At 37.8% G+C, this 15,059-nt stretch overlaps 1 protein-coding gene across 3 annotated transcripts in view; it reads left to right on the top strand.

Moving 5' to 3' along the window:
* Positions 1-15,059, top strand: part of TET2 (tet methylcytosine dioxygenase 2) — a 121,924-nt gene that overhangs the window by 28,604 nt on the left and 78,261 nt on the right. For all 3 annotated transcript variants that reach the window (XM_031468340.2, XM_010980659.3, XM_031468326.2), the window contains exon 2: positions 7,620-7,764. The gene's annotated coding sequence lies outside the window, so the exon portion shown is untranslated. The remainder of the gene's footprint in view (positions 1-7,619; positions 7,765-15,059) is intronic.

Raw genomic sequence — 15,059 nt, 5'->3', positions numbered from 1 at the left:
TTTGCCTTTTTATTGGAAGTAAAGTTTGATGAAATTTCCTTGTTTACATTTTTAGAATGAAAAATGTAGACAGTATTATAACTGAAGTAATATTGGTTTTAAAAAATAGTGATGTATCAAACATTGGCAGTTTTATAGTATAAAATTTCATTTTATACACAGTTTGTTATCAAGCATTAGAGATGTTCTCACTGATCCTTTGGTGTTCGTATTGATGTTATTAATGTACTGGCTTTAAGCCTTAGTTCATATGACTTGCAGCATCCTTGCAGAGGGTATTCTTTGGGCTATAAATAACTTATATAATAATCAATGATTAAAAATTCATTCTTGAAAAATTATTCTTTACTCCTCATCTATCTTAAAGAAATGGTAAGGTGGGGTTAATGTACACCTAGTAATTTCCCTAAAATGTAGGAATAATGAATTCATCTTTAAAATATCTTGGTTAATGTTATAGATTTGAAGCAGTTTTTTGTAAAGCTCTCACAGTCTACCATGTTATTGATCCTCTATCTATGGCTGTTAAAAGTGGATGTAGCTGTTCAATCTAAATGAACCATAGTAGTAGCCTCATTACTCTGAAAAATTTAATACGTCACCTCATAATATTGTATTACCAAATCTAAAGGCACAGGATACTTATCGTAGAAGAATTTTTTTGAACTCAGTAAGCATTGTGGCTATTAGTTTACAGTTACCTTAAATTATAGTACAATTGAAGGATTATTCGTTGTAAAAGTTTTAATACTGAATGAGTTTATTTATTTATTGCCTTTTTAAAAACACATTTATCATAGTATGTTTCCTGTACAGTAAAGTATACATATTTCAAATGTATAATTTGATGAATTTTGATAGATGTAATACTGAATGAGTATATTTAAATTGGGATAATCCTACCAATATAATTTTGCTTGTGTTTTTACACTGTATTTATCTGTGTAATAACTCTTTTTCTTATACATGTATTTGTTCCATCTGTATCGAATTAGATGGTATCTAAGTCATAGAATCATAATGCCTTAAACGCCATAAAGTCTGGTTTGGGAAGAGATAATACAATTCGACATATTATAGACTTCTCTAATCCTCAGTTTCTTTAAGTGCTTGGCTCAAGGTCATGCTGCTGTGGAGGATTAGCGGCAGAATTAGAACCTGAGCTGGAGTTATTCTTTGGTTATCTCTCTTACCTTCCTACTTCCATAGTTTGCTTATTTGTTTATGGGTGAGAGTTACAGATGAGAAGTTTCTTCTGAGATTCAGCTCGAAACCTAGCTCCTAACAGAAACGTTGTCCTGCAGTCAGCCATTTAAATACAGTCACCAATAACGAAAGTTCCTTGTGTGGAGAAAAAGGAAATAACAGATGAACTACTGAAATCAGGGCACACACTTTTCTTCACCTCTTTCCTCTTCTTTGCCCTCTTCTTCTCCTCCACTACATGGAATTTCTAGAGGAGATCCCCAAAATGCTTGGATGTTGGGAATGGCAATTCTGTTGCAGAGAATTATGTTTCCTGTTTTAGTGGATGAAAAATAAACTATATCCTCTACTGGCTTTTCAGAGTTAAGACACTGGGCACACCTCCACTTGCTTATGATAGCCTTGTCTCTGACCAAAGAGGTCAAATATTGGCAAGTGTTAAGAGTGTCACAGAAATGTTTGCTTTTCACACTATGGAAAACAATTCCTTTAAAAACTACAAATAGAGTTACCATTTGATCCAGCAATTCCACTCCTGGACATATATCCAGAAAAGACAAAAACTCTAATTAAAGAAGATACATGCATCCCATTGTTCATAGTAGCACTGTTCACAATAGCCGAGACATGGAAGCAACCTAAATGTTTATCAACAGATGAATGCAAAAAGATGTGATATATTATGTGTATATATGGATGTGTGTATACACACACACACACACACACACACACACACACACACACACACACAATGGAGTATTACTCAGCCATAAAAAATGAAACATTGCCATTTGCAGCAACATGGAGGGGCCTAGAGATGATCATACTAAGTGAAGTAAGTCAGGTAGAGAAAGACAGATATTACATGATATCACTTATATGTGAAATCTAAAATAATAATAATAATAATACAAATGAACTTATTTACAAAACAGAGGCAAACTCACAAAGAAAACAAACTTACAGTTACCAAAGGGGAAAGGGGAAGGGGAGGGATAAATTAGGAGTATGAGATTAATATATACACACTGCTATACTTAAAATAGATAAACAACAAGGATTTACTGTATAGCACATGAAACTATATTCAGTATCTTGTAATGAAAAAGAATATGAAGCCGTACACCTGAAACTAACAGGATATTATAAATCAACTCTAGTTAAATAAGAAAAAGTTTGCATTTCAGATGCAAGAATTTACATGTACTTTTTCTGCTTGAATTTTACTCAGTATGTTCTTTTACTGTGGATTTGCCATCTTGGTTTTTAAAAAATATCTACTCCCTCATAACTTTTGTTTCTGGGAGGTATGTAAATGGATCTGGTAATATATTCACAGTGTCCAGTGAATTTATACCTGTACCTCTACATTTCTGTGTTTGGTTCTTAATTTCTTTGTGCAATGGAAATGCTATGTCAGTTTATAACTGCTGCCTAATATTTCAGCTTCGTTTGGCAATTTTAGTTCTGTAAAGGCTGTTCATTAGAAGCAAGCTTGTCTGGTGTGTGTGTGTGTGTGTATGCATATATACACATACACACATATTTTATCTTAGTGGAATTTGTTCTGTAAATGCTTACTGAATGTTTCTTTGGAGTCACCACTTTGTCTTAGGAAGCACAGAGAGTAAATATGTATAAGGATTTCCTTTAGTTTTCCTCTTAGATCTTTAACTACTGTAGTGATTTTTTTTTAAGCATTAATAGAACAGCCATTGCTGCCAAGTAGCCGACATCCTGAAATAGCACTTCCCTTTGGGCACCTTACAGTTGGGATCATTTACTTGTGGAGAGAGGGAGCGAGATGGGTAGAGAATGAGCATGTGTATGTGCTTGTGCGTGGTGGGGGCTGGGGAGAAGGGCAGAGGAGAACTGACTCCTGGGGATGTCCTGCTGAGGACAGTAACCTGCTGTTCAGGGAACTTCCAGTCTGACCCCATTTAGACCTGGAGGAGGATCACATGGACAGGGAAGCAGCATGACAGCAGGAAGGAAACACCCATTGCTGGGAAGCTTTGAAGAGACCTGCAATGAGGGGGGACGAATAGCGCACACGGGAAAGGAAGGACTAGATCCAGCAGATTAAACATAGTGCCCTGTTTGTGATGGAAGTATTTAATGACTTGATCAGTGGAGGATCCATCGACTGAAAGGAGAATGTATTGAAGGCCCCAAAGGAAGATGTTTGCACACAATGAATAGCAGGCATTGATATATATGCATGTCTATAGGTAGAGTAACTGGTTTGTAAAGAGAAGTTTTGTTTCATTTTTGAAGGAAAATATCCGCTTCTAGGGTTTGAAATATAGAATAACTTACCTTTCACCAAACTGAAATGTATTCTTCATCGACTCTCCTACAAGCTGGTGGAGGCTGTGAAGCACGGTGGATAAGAGCACAGCTCTGGAGGCCTGCCACCCACAAAGTGTGCGCTAAGGGACAGGACTGATCGTGGTTTGAAGACTAACTCAGAATGCATTCAGTAAAGAACAAATTGCAGAAAGATACTATCCTTTTAAAACACAGTGAATAGTTGATGAAGGTAAAATTACCAGAATAAGCTTTAATTTAGGGAAGCAAAAGAAAAATCTGTGTTGGAACCACATTATCCTCAGAAAGATTGTGATTTTGACCGTGAGGTTTATTTCATTGAATTGAACATGTGGATGTGTGTGTGAGAACGAGAGCATTTAAACATGCTCACAGGCTTTCATTCTTACATTTCCCTCCTTTTGTCTCTGTGACTCTTACCCTAACCTGGTGTCTTTTGCAGCAGTTGCCCTTCATGTTTTTTTCTGTTTTTCCTTCTGAGTGATTTTGTTCTTATCATCTCAGTGTATCAGAGGGAAAACTCAATGTATAAGCAGACTGACAGTGTTGCAAACTTTCTTTGAGACTGTTTACAACAGCACCCTAAGTAGTATTGATACCCAGAGCACGTGAGTCATCACTGTATTGATGCCTGAATATTACCACGTTGGAGACTTTCCCAAATCGGACAAAGCCAGGATCACTGACCACTGAGGAACTGTGTTCTAATGAGAGCCTTGTGGTCTCTTACAGGTGTACATTCTGTATGTTGAGATGGCCTTGCTTTACAAGGGGGCTGTCTGGGGCACAGAAAACTGGAACTTCACGTTCTCCTTGATAATTTGCCAGGTTGGTTTCCAGCCAATCAGATAACTGCTTGTGGTGACACTCATTTCTCCAGGACCCCCCATCTTGTGCCAGCCCTTAGAGAGCGGTCGCACTAAGCCTGCTCACACCATTCTGAGCCAAGGGCACCGCTGTCCTGAATGCCCCCCAGTATAGATAAAAGTCCAATCCAAAAATCCAACACTGAGTTCCAATAAAACTCTGAGTGTAAAGAATACATTACCCATTTGGGGTTTGTATTACTATTTTAAACAGAAAACAGGAAGACAAGTGTTTCCTTCCTTTCTCAATGTTTGGTCACTAAGTTACTAAACCCAGCCTTAGGAATCTAAGCATATACAGACGGTGACCCTCTTCTAGTCCTAATAATGCTGCTTTGATCTTTTCTAAAATCATTAAGTATTTCATTGTTGCCCACCCTAAGCTGAACTTTACCTGTCTGCTGATTATTTATTTGAAATGCATAGATTCCTCAAAAACATCACATCAAAAATATATTCTGTCATGTCATATTCCTTTATAGAATTGTCTCTGATTAATACCATCATCCATCCAGATAGCCAAATTCAAAGCTTTATCACTATAATTGACTTTCTTTTTCTCCCTACATCTAGAGTGTTACTAATATCCACTCATTTCTCAACCAGTAATATTTCCCTGCTTGATCATTTTATTTCATTTCCTCTGACACCCTCTTATTCAGAATTACACTTTATATCTGAACTACTGCAACAATGAATCATAACCCCTAAATATTCTACTTCATTACTCCCACTAGGATGGCTTTAAAAAAATAGAGAATAACAAGTGTTAGTGAGGGTGTGGAAAAATTGGAATCCCCATACAGCAATCCTCATATTGCTGATGGGAATGTAAAATGGCACAGAGACTTTGTAAAAACAGTCTGGCAGTTTCTCAAAAGGTTAAACATAGAATTATCATATGATCTAGTGATTCCACCCCCTAGGAATTCTACTCCCAAGAGAACTGAAAACATATATCCATACAAAAATTTATAAACAATGAACACCTATGTTGAAAGCAGCATTATTGATAATATCCTAAAGGTGGAAGCAATCTGTGTCTCTCAACAGATACATAGAAAAACAAAAGGTGGCATATACATATAATGCAATACTGTCCTACCTTAAAAAGGAGGGAAATCTGACACGTTACAACATGGATGAATCTTGAAGACATTATGCTAAGTGAAATAAACCAGTCACAGAAGGATAAATATGATTCTGCTTATATAAGGTACCTAGAATAGTCAAATTCCTAGAGACAAAGTAGAATGGTGGTTGTCAGGGACTTGGGAGAGGGGAAAATGGGGAGTTATTTAATGGGTACAGAGTTTGGTTTTCAGAAAATGAAAAAGCTCTAGAGATGGATGGTGGTGATGGTTGCACCACAATGTGAGTGTGCTTAATGCCACTTAAAATGAGGTTAAAATAGTACATTTTATGTTTACATATATTTTACCATAATAGAGAAAGATTTATAAATTAATGTCCATAGTAGCATTCTTTATAATACCCCAAATACGCATCATGGATAGATAGAGTATGGTGTATCTGTGGGGTGGGACACTGTTCTGCTGTAAAAAGGAATGAAGTACTGATACATATTAAAACACAGGTGAAGCTTGAAAACAATGCTCAGTGAAAGAAATCAAAACCAAAAAGCCAACTTTTTCATGATTCCATGTATTTGAAATCTCCAGAATAGGCAAATCCACAAAAACTGAAAGTTGATTAGGTGGAGGAGGGATGAAGGAAGACTGGATTTATTTTGGGAGTGATGAAATTGTTCTGGAATTTGGTAGTGGCGATCATGGCACAACTTTTTGAATATACTGAACCCACAGAATTATATGCTTCAAAAGAATGAATTTTATGGTGTATGAATTATATCTCAATTTAAAAAACCCTAAATCTTAATACATGACTTATATGATGCCATGTTGCTAGAGAAACAGCACGTCCCAGTCTCAGCTTACTATTTCTAGCTATGCAACTTCGAGAAAATTAAGTGATCTCCCTTCTGACTCCGTAAAATAGGAATAATAATAACTACCTCTCCAGATGTTTGTGTTGAATGAGTGAACATACGCAGTGCTTCTAGCACAGTGTCTGGCGTTTACTAAGAGCCCAGTAAATTTACCAAGACCTCCCGGGACGTGAGCCTTCAGCAGCTTCCAATACTGTTTCAGATACTGTTTCCAGATACTCTGGAAAATGGCCCAACTCCTTTGCCATTTTACCCATACTCTTTCCATTCTGGCTCAAAACTGCCTCTCCAAATCCTCCCAGTGCTCCTTTCTAGAAATCCTTCAATCCAAGTGGGCGTTTTAGTCTCCCCCAGTTTGCTTCGCATATTCTTGCAGCTGTGTCTTTCCCAGAAAACAATGCCCTGCCCCTCTTCCTCTTTCTCTGAATTTCACCCTGCCCTTAAAACTCAGAAGAAGCCTTTCCCTGTGTACTAATCTTTCCCCTTATTTCAGTGCATGGTTATCTCTAGTTTTTGTAGCTCTCAGAATTTTCACTACATCTTTGACCAGTAAAGCTTTAGTTTGGTTATATTTCTAAAGTATTTATGTGATTGTGTGATCTTTTGAAAGTATGTGTCCAGCTAAGTTAAAGCCCCCGAGCACAGGGGCCACATGTTATGATGCTTTACCTTTTCCATAGCATTTAGCACATTGCCTTGATATAGTGTATTGGGAATAAATATTTGCTATTTGTGAGTTAAGTCAGTGCTGCATCTCAGCACGTACAAGGACTTAACCTAGTGACTATCAATCCTAGCTGCACCTTAGAGATACCTGGGGAATGAGGCTTCATTTTAGGCCAACAAATGAGACTCTCTGAGCCTGAAGCCTCAGCTTTATCCCCAGGTGATGCTATTATAACCAAGGCTGAGAACCATTGGATTCAGCAGATGAAGTAATACAAGCCAGTGAGTCTCAAACCTAATTGATGGCCGCAATCAAGATGTGAGGACCACTAATGCAGGCAGAGATGCTTTGGATATTGCAAACCGCTCTGCAAATATTAGGCCATATATTATGATGCGGTTGGGCGTTTCACTGCTTTGAGAAAGATCCTCCTGCCCCGAATTTTTTCGCAGCCAATGGCATGGTGGAAATATCTAATTATAGATGTCTAAAACCTTTAAACTCTGTGCAGTAGCTTTCATACCAGATGTACGTGCCTTTTTGCTAACTTAAAAATACTCAAACTCTGTGTCTTTTACAGGCTGGCCAACATTCAGCAGCAGACCCTCCCGAGACTGTCGGTCGCCCTTGCTCCTGTTGAGCTGCCACATGTGGAAGCAGGAGATGGGCTCAGCAGCAGCCAGCAGGCCATGATCCAGGAGGAGCAGTGAGGGGCAGAGCTGCTGGTAAGACCCTGGGGACAGTCGGTACTTGCTTACAAGCATAAGTTTATTCCTGATTTAATGGTCAGCCTCTCTTCCAGCCTTCAACTCTAAAGTTACTCTGAGTTGCCTCTCAAATGCCTCTATTATCTATACTTGGGACACATGGGTTAGATTTTAAGGTCTGTGAATCTGTTAAAATTGTGTGTTGACTTTGATGTATATATGTTTTGTTTCGTTTTTTCTGGAGGAAAGATTTTTATGATTCTTAATGTCTGTCATTTTTAATGAAAGAGAGATAAGAACCATTCAAATATAATGGTCAGCATGAGAAAGGTGCTGTCTCTAGCCACCTGTCTCAGTGTGCCTCTTCTCCGTGTGGACCTCACTTACAGCCACTTTGTCTCAGTCTTGTTGAGGACCCCCCAGAAGTGCTATTTGTGGTCATTTGCTGGCCTGAAAAGTGAGCACCGCCTGAGCCTAGGCAGCTGGGTTTCACGACAGCTTGGCCTCATGGAACTAGCAGAGAATTCAAGCTTAGGATGACAGATCTCAGGAGAGCCTATAGGATTTGTTTCACATGATTTTCCTGAAAGTACAAGTAGAGCTACTGACAGAGAGAAAGACACTTTTTTCATTATGTTCTTATAGTTCATTTTAATAAAGACTAATTTGTTCTGAATGCCACAAATCTGTTAATAAGTGTCCCGACCTAAGGTTTTGTTTTTTTGTTTGTTTGTTTTTTAATCAGATTATTATCATTTATATGGACATGTGGAAGTAGGGAACTGGTGTATCTTCTTCCCCAAAATATTTATGATGAATGCTAGAATGAACTCTACTATATATACGTTTGCCTGTACCATAAGCCAGTTAAATGCATTGTAGGAAAAAAAATGCAGGCCAGCTGGAGAAAGAGAAGAATGAGGCTTTTTTCCCCCGTTCTATAACTCTTTTAGCAGGTAATTCAGCTTTAGCTTCACTGAATCTTGTTTATGCATTCAGCATAGCAAATCTTCTAAAAAGCCCGTGCAGCTGTAATCTCTGCCCTCACTCCAGATGCCTGAGGATATAAGTATCCACTCTGCCATTTGATACTTCTTAGAGACTGACCTGGTGCTGAGAAACCCTTTCCAGGGTGTCCTCAGTTAAACTCCCATGATTCCTGGATGTTGTCATTTTCGAGACACAGGGCAAGTGCATCTGCCTAGATTACCTCTCTGCCCTGGGAATTTTAAGTCACTGTGTAAGGGAAAGAGAACTCAGCACAGTAGTAACTCTCAGAATGAAAAATTTCCCCTTGCATGTTAATGTTTTTAGAGTAATCATTGTCACTGAAAATAGACTTCCTCTTTCCCCTCTCATGCTGGAAAATCTTATTAGGTAATTATGAATAGAGCATTCTTTGCTTTTCCCCTCCTCCCTTAGTGGATGCTCTCTGCCTCTCACTGTGGGGACTGTGGCTGCTCGTTCTGTGCTTGGCCTTAACATGAGAGTGGAGACACATTTTTAAGATACAATTTTTATCTCTTTAGTGAAGGCATAACATTAGTCAGAAGATTTTCTCTTCTGGGAGGTGAAGGGTGGGTAAGTATGGAAAAGCAAAAGTTTAGGGAAAAATATAAGATAAGTTACTGACAAAAAAAAAAAAAAAAGAGGCCAGGAAATTAAAATATTAGCTGTTACTTTTTTTAAAACAAGATTTTCAAGTAACTCCTGGAGGAGTCCTTCCCTCATACTCAAAATAATCTAATTTTGCATTTTTTTTTTTACAGTTGGATAAGCTTAGCCTAGAACTTATTTTCAATAGTGAATAAGCCTAAGGCTTAACTTTAGTCATATTTATTAGCTGTGTGTTCTTGGGGAAATTATTTAACCCCTTTAAGCCTTGTTTTATTTGGCAAAGGGGAAATAGGTCTGAGTTAAATAATAATGGAATCATATAATATCATATGGATAATATGTGCAGGACTGGGCATACAGTAAGTTTTCAATTTTAAATTAACATCTCTTTATTATTATTAATCACTGTTAGTAATGTTGCTTTTAGTTTTTTAATACTAAATTCATTCAAATAGTATTTCTTGACCACCTATCAAATACCAGGTACTCTTTAGGAACTGGAATGCATGAATGAGCAATATAGATGAAAATCTCTCTCCTTGTTTATAGAGTGGGAGACAGACATAAATAAAAATGTATAGTATGATGAATACCAAGAAGTGCTCAGCATAAAAATGTTGGCAGAGAAAGGAAATTGGAGGCATGGAGAATAAATAACTAAAGATGGAGCAGTCAGAAAAGACATCATGATAAAATTATTTTTTTGAGTAAAAACATAAAAAAATAATATACACATACCATAAGGTTACATGGGGGAAGAGTGTTTCAGTTAGAGGAGAAATGCCACAAAGCCCTGGGGTAGTAACAGTTTTTTCAGAGTGATTCAGAGAGAATCAGAACATCTTACACAGCTCAGTCATGTCACCAGTAAACAGTTACCCAGGTGCCCAGGTGAGTGGTGCAGACAAGAACGCTGGAAGTTCAAAGAATGGCAGGGCCCATTTAGACTAAAACAGGTAAGGGAAGACTTCACAAAGGAAAGCTGTGGCCTAGTCTTGAAGGACAGGAAGAATTTGGGTAGTTGGTAAAAGGGTACAGACATTCAGTTACAAGATGAATAAGGTCTGAGGATCTAACATATAGCATGGTGACTATTGTTGATAACACTCTATTATATGATTGAAATTCGCTGAGAGAGTAGAACTTAAGTGTTCTCACCAAAAACAAACAAATGAACAACAACAACAAAAAACCCTAAATGTGTGAGGTGATGGATGTGGTGATCAACCTGATAGGGGAATTCTTTCTTAGTGTATATATAAAATCATTATCGTGTATGCTTTATGTATCTTAGTTTTAGTTGTCATTTTATGTCTCAGTGAAGCTGGAAAAAAAAATCTCCAAAGGAGGAGTTCTAGTTAAAGTTACTTTTATACACTTCACAGTCGCATAGTCCTCACACCACCAGCCATAAAACAAACAATAAGGAGTGACAGCCCCGTGCAGAGAAGTGGAGGAGAAACATGAGGTGGAATGAAAAAAAGGATGTTGGCTTTGAGGGCGAAAAGGTGCACTAAGAAAAGGCCAGGGGCAGGTGATCTTGTACAGAGTTGGCAAGTAATGGCAGAGAAGATGGAAAAACAGATGAGGTTAATTTTTGTAAAATCCTATGACCTGTCTAAAGATTGTTACATACTGTCGTACAAATGTTGAGGAACAACTGAAGAGGTAAGTAATAAGGTAAATTCAGGTCTTTAGCGATATTATTATTTCGACAAGTTTAGAAGATTAGGGAGATAGAGGAAGTGGTTGGAATGATTTAGGAGTGAGGTTGAGAATGTGGAGTATGGTCGTAGAAATAAGGCAGAAAAGGGAAGATAGGTTTGATATATTTTAGAGAAAAATCATGAAGATTTAACCGCTAATCGCACATAGGAGATTACAAAGTGTCAAAGTTTTCCCTTCAAGTTTTAAACTGACCAATTAAAGTTTTGGCATTACAGGAAGTAGGGAAGCTAGGATACCCAGAGATGATACAGGACCCCTCTGGGTTCCTGTCATTAGCTACTGGCAGAACCTGGGCTGGCTCCAGGTCTTCACATTGACAGCTCCCTGTCTCCCCGTCTCCATGCCGTCCATAAGAAGTGTTTTGCCTGACAACTTGTGGAGAATAGAGTTAGAAGGTTTCGATTTGCCCATTAACACTGTTTTGAGGCCATTTTTCTACTTAATGTGGACATTTTTACCTTTTCTCATGAAACAGATCTATGTTGTTTAGAAAGGGTCAAAGAAACATTGATAAGACTAGAAAAAGGTCATTGTATATGCTTAGATTCTCCCATGCTGAAGATGTCATCTTTCTTTTTCTTCAATGGTTTGAGATGGAACAATTATTTCTATCATGGTACTGTTCTTTCTGTTTATTTTTCAGAAGAAAAATGACTTTTGTTATCTCAACTTTAAATCACCACATGGATTTCAAAATTAAAACTTCAAATGTCCCTTTCTTATGGACCAATCCTATAAACTGAACAAGCTTGATCAATTTATCCTTTGAGTCATGGGACTCTAACCTAAAACAGACCCTAGCGATCATCTAATGCAGTGCTCTTCAAATGGTTACTTTCTACCCATCTATTTCTTATTAAATTTTTTTTACTTTTAATAAAATGTAATTGTCTAGCAAGGGGGCACAAGTGTATTTAAAAGAGAAAATTTTATTTTTCTATTAACAACAGTGCTACAATCCTTTCTTTATACATCTCTTTACTTTCTCCATACACATGCTGTGTTATAATATGAGTCATGACTGAACTGTATGAAATCAAAACCTTTGTTATCTGCGGTGTCTTGAGTTCTATGTGTATGAGGCTCAGATTGGTCTCTTAGTCTCTATGTCCCAAGAGAGTGAATTATGGAAGACTGTTGACATTCTCATGAGATTCTGCTGAGAACTCTGGCAGTCCCTAAGTTATAAATAGTACTATATAGCATTTCTGGCATTAATGCCTGTCCACATATGACATACACTTTGAGTTTAGAACGAGTCAGCCAGGCTAAAATAGGCTGTCCCCTATGAAAGTTATTTTCACAATTCTTGTGTTTCAGTTTCCCCATCGACAGGTGAAGTACCATTTGCCTCTATTGATCTCATAGGATATTTTAAGCATAAGTGAGACTTGGTGAAAACACTGTGTATTCTGAAATGAAGTAGCAATGCAAATAACGGCACTAGAGATGTTTGCCCATCTTTATAGATGTTAATCTAACCAAATCTTTTCCTTATTCTCTCTCATTACAGATGTTCATCTAACCAAATCATTTCCTCATTAATTTTTCTAGTTAGTATGTACATTTTCATCCTCTCTGATGAAACAGATCTAAGTTGTTTAGAAAAGGTGAAAGGCACTGCTAAATGTGAAATTAATTTGTTATCTTGGCTTTTTTTAATGTTGAAAAGATTGGAAGAGCAAGTGATGGGTTTCTTGGAGAATCTGTGATAATACAGTTAATGTTGTATATGTGTATACCACTTTTGTAATTTTCGGCCAAAACCACCTATAGTCCTTGAATCTTGGTGGTTTTGGAGAGCCCTTAAGACAAACAAACAAATAAAAAATCTTGGCCACCTTTTCCAGATCTTGAATCCCCCTCCACGCTTGCACATATGCACACAGGCACACACATCTTTCCTTAAATTCTCCCGGCTAGCTGGCTTCCTACTTCCTTGAGAACATCAAACTTGGGCAAGAGCTTCTCCCACTTTCTTTCCCACTCACACTCCTAAATCCAGCTTGTCCACACCTCTACCCATCCTTGCCATTCTTAATTTCCTTTTTCCATGAAGTAGTCATTTCCTAGTTGTTCCCTCTGTTTCTATCCCCCCCCCCTTTTTTCTTTCCTGGCAGTCAATTTAAAGTACCCCATTAAGCTCATTCTTAGATGCAAATGTAACTGTGCATATCCCTCCTTAGGGATGCTTCGGGGGACTTTGATGGATACCTGTTGTCAAACTGTATGTTAAAGCAGAGCAAGTCCCCCACCCCCACCCCTTGCAAAGTTTTTACAATTAAAATAGAATTCATCTGGTCAGTGCGGAAATGGATGCAATGCTGGGGCTCTTAGGGCCACCTACCTCCCTGTTCAGCCCATGTAGGCCTGAATCACTCTGAGAATGAATGCTTGCTATCTAAAGAACTCAGTTTGGAAAACCACTGGCCTACAGGAAGTAAGTCAAACTCAGTATTTTATATTCCTTATCTGGCTCTTCATTACTCTTCAACCTCCTTGTCACCATGTTGTCTGTCCCTCAGATTCTGTGATGTAATTATTCCTAACTCTATAGGTCCTTAATATAACATTATATTTCACGCATTCAAGCCTTTGTACTTGCTGCTCTTCTTGTTAACTGCCTTTTTCCACTTAAAGACTCAGCTCAGGTTTCTCATCAGCAAAACCTCTTATATGTGGCACTGCTGTCCCTCACACATTCCACTTACTGTATTCCTGTGTGCCTGTCTTCTCTACAAACTCTAAAAATCCCTAGGACAAAGGCTGTGTCTTATCTTCCATTCCTAACATCTCACACAGTCTTCGGTTACATAGTAGGCACTTAATCACACTCTTTAAAAGAAGGAATTCACTTTGTGATCATATCTTTTATTCTTTGTCCCCTATGGCTCCTTCTTAAAATAGATACAGCACCTGCCCCTTAAGGGGGTGGGCAGAGGTGGAGGAGGAACTGGGAGAGTAAGTTGGAACTTTCAGTGTCTGGGCATAGTAATCTCATATACAAAGTTACATTATTGCAGAATTTGAATCTCCAAGATACTCAATTGTAAGTAACACTTGTCTAAGTAACATTTGATGCTCCCCCCCACCCCTAAAGTATCCTACCCAAATTAAATTTATTACAACTGGGATTTATGTTTTTGTTGGCTATTTGGGGAGACTTTAGGAATATTCTAATTCCAGTAGTATCAATGCACAGAAGTTTTAACTATAGGAAGAGAAATTTGAAAGCTGTTGTGGATGGTGTCTACTGGGTGATAATTTTGATGAATAAACACACTCAAGGCCTTGTTTGGTGAGACATAAGTGCAGGAAATGTTTTGAAAATTCCAGAAAGTTTAGTTGATGATAGATTTTCTGACCCAGCAGTTTTTTGCTCTGCTCTTTTTTTCACTCTCAGGTAAGAGGAGAAAAGCGGTCAGCGTAACTTCAGAACGTAGGCTCCTGTGGGAGGCCGTGTATTTGGCGGTGCTTTCCGGGTGCCTTGTGATGTTATGAGGACATAGCTGGGAATGTGTGCAAGCCTGCAGGGCTAAATCAATATGCTGCATCTCTAGAGAGCATTTTAGGAAAGACTTCCAGCTCCAGGTTCCCTAACCAAACAGTGAACTGATTATTAAAATCCATAGCTTCAGAGGAGGGTAAATAAACTTCCCGCATCAAATGCACAATTGAGTTCTTGTACATTTTAAGTATATTTCATTTAGAACAACAACAACAACAAAAAAGTGTAGACTTTTGTTATATATTTATTAAAAGTATAAAACCAGATGGTCTTAAAAAGGTTTTTTTTCCTTAGTTTCATACTTTTTTAAAGGTAGTAGATAGTTTGGGTTTTCTTTCTTTTTTTTTTTTTTTTTTCCTGGTATCATTTATATTTTAGTTGTCCCTTTCCCTTTTTTCAGATGTCCACCTTCTCAAAGTGAGTCATTTTTAGATATTTTAAAAATATAAATTACTATAAT

The sequence above is a fragment of the Camelus dromedarius genome, chromosome 1 (assembly GCF_036321535.1).
Source record: "Camelus dromedarius isolate mCamDro1 chromosome 1, mCamDro1.pat, whole genome shotgun sequence".
Classification (NCBI taxonomy): Eukaryota; Metazoa; Chordata; class Mammalia; order Artiodactyla; family Camelidae; genus Camelus; species Camelus dromedarius.
Note: the sequence above shows the minus strand (reverse complement) of the source record. Positions and strands in the feature narration are given on the sequence as shown.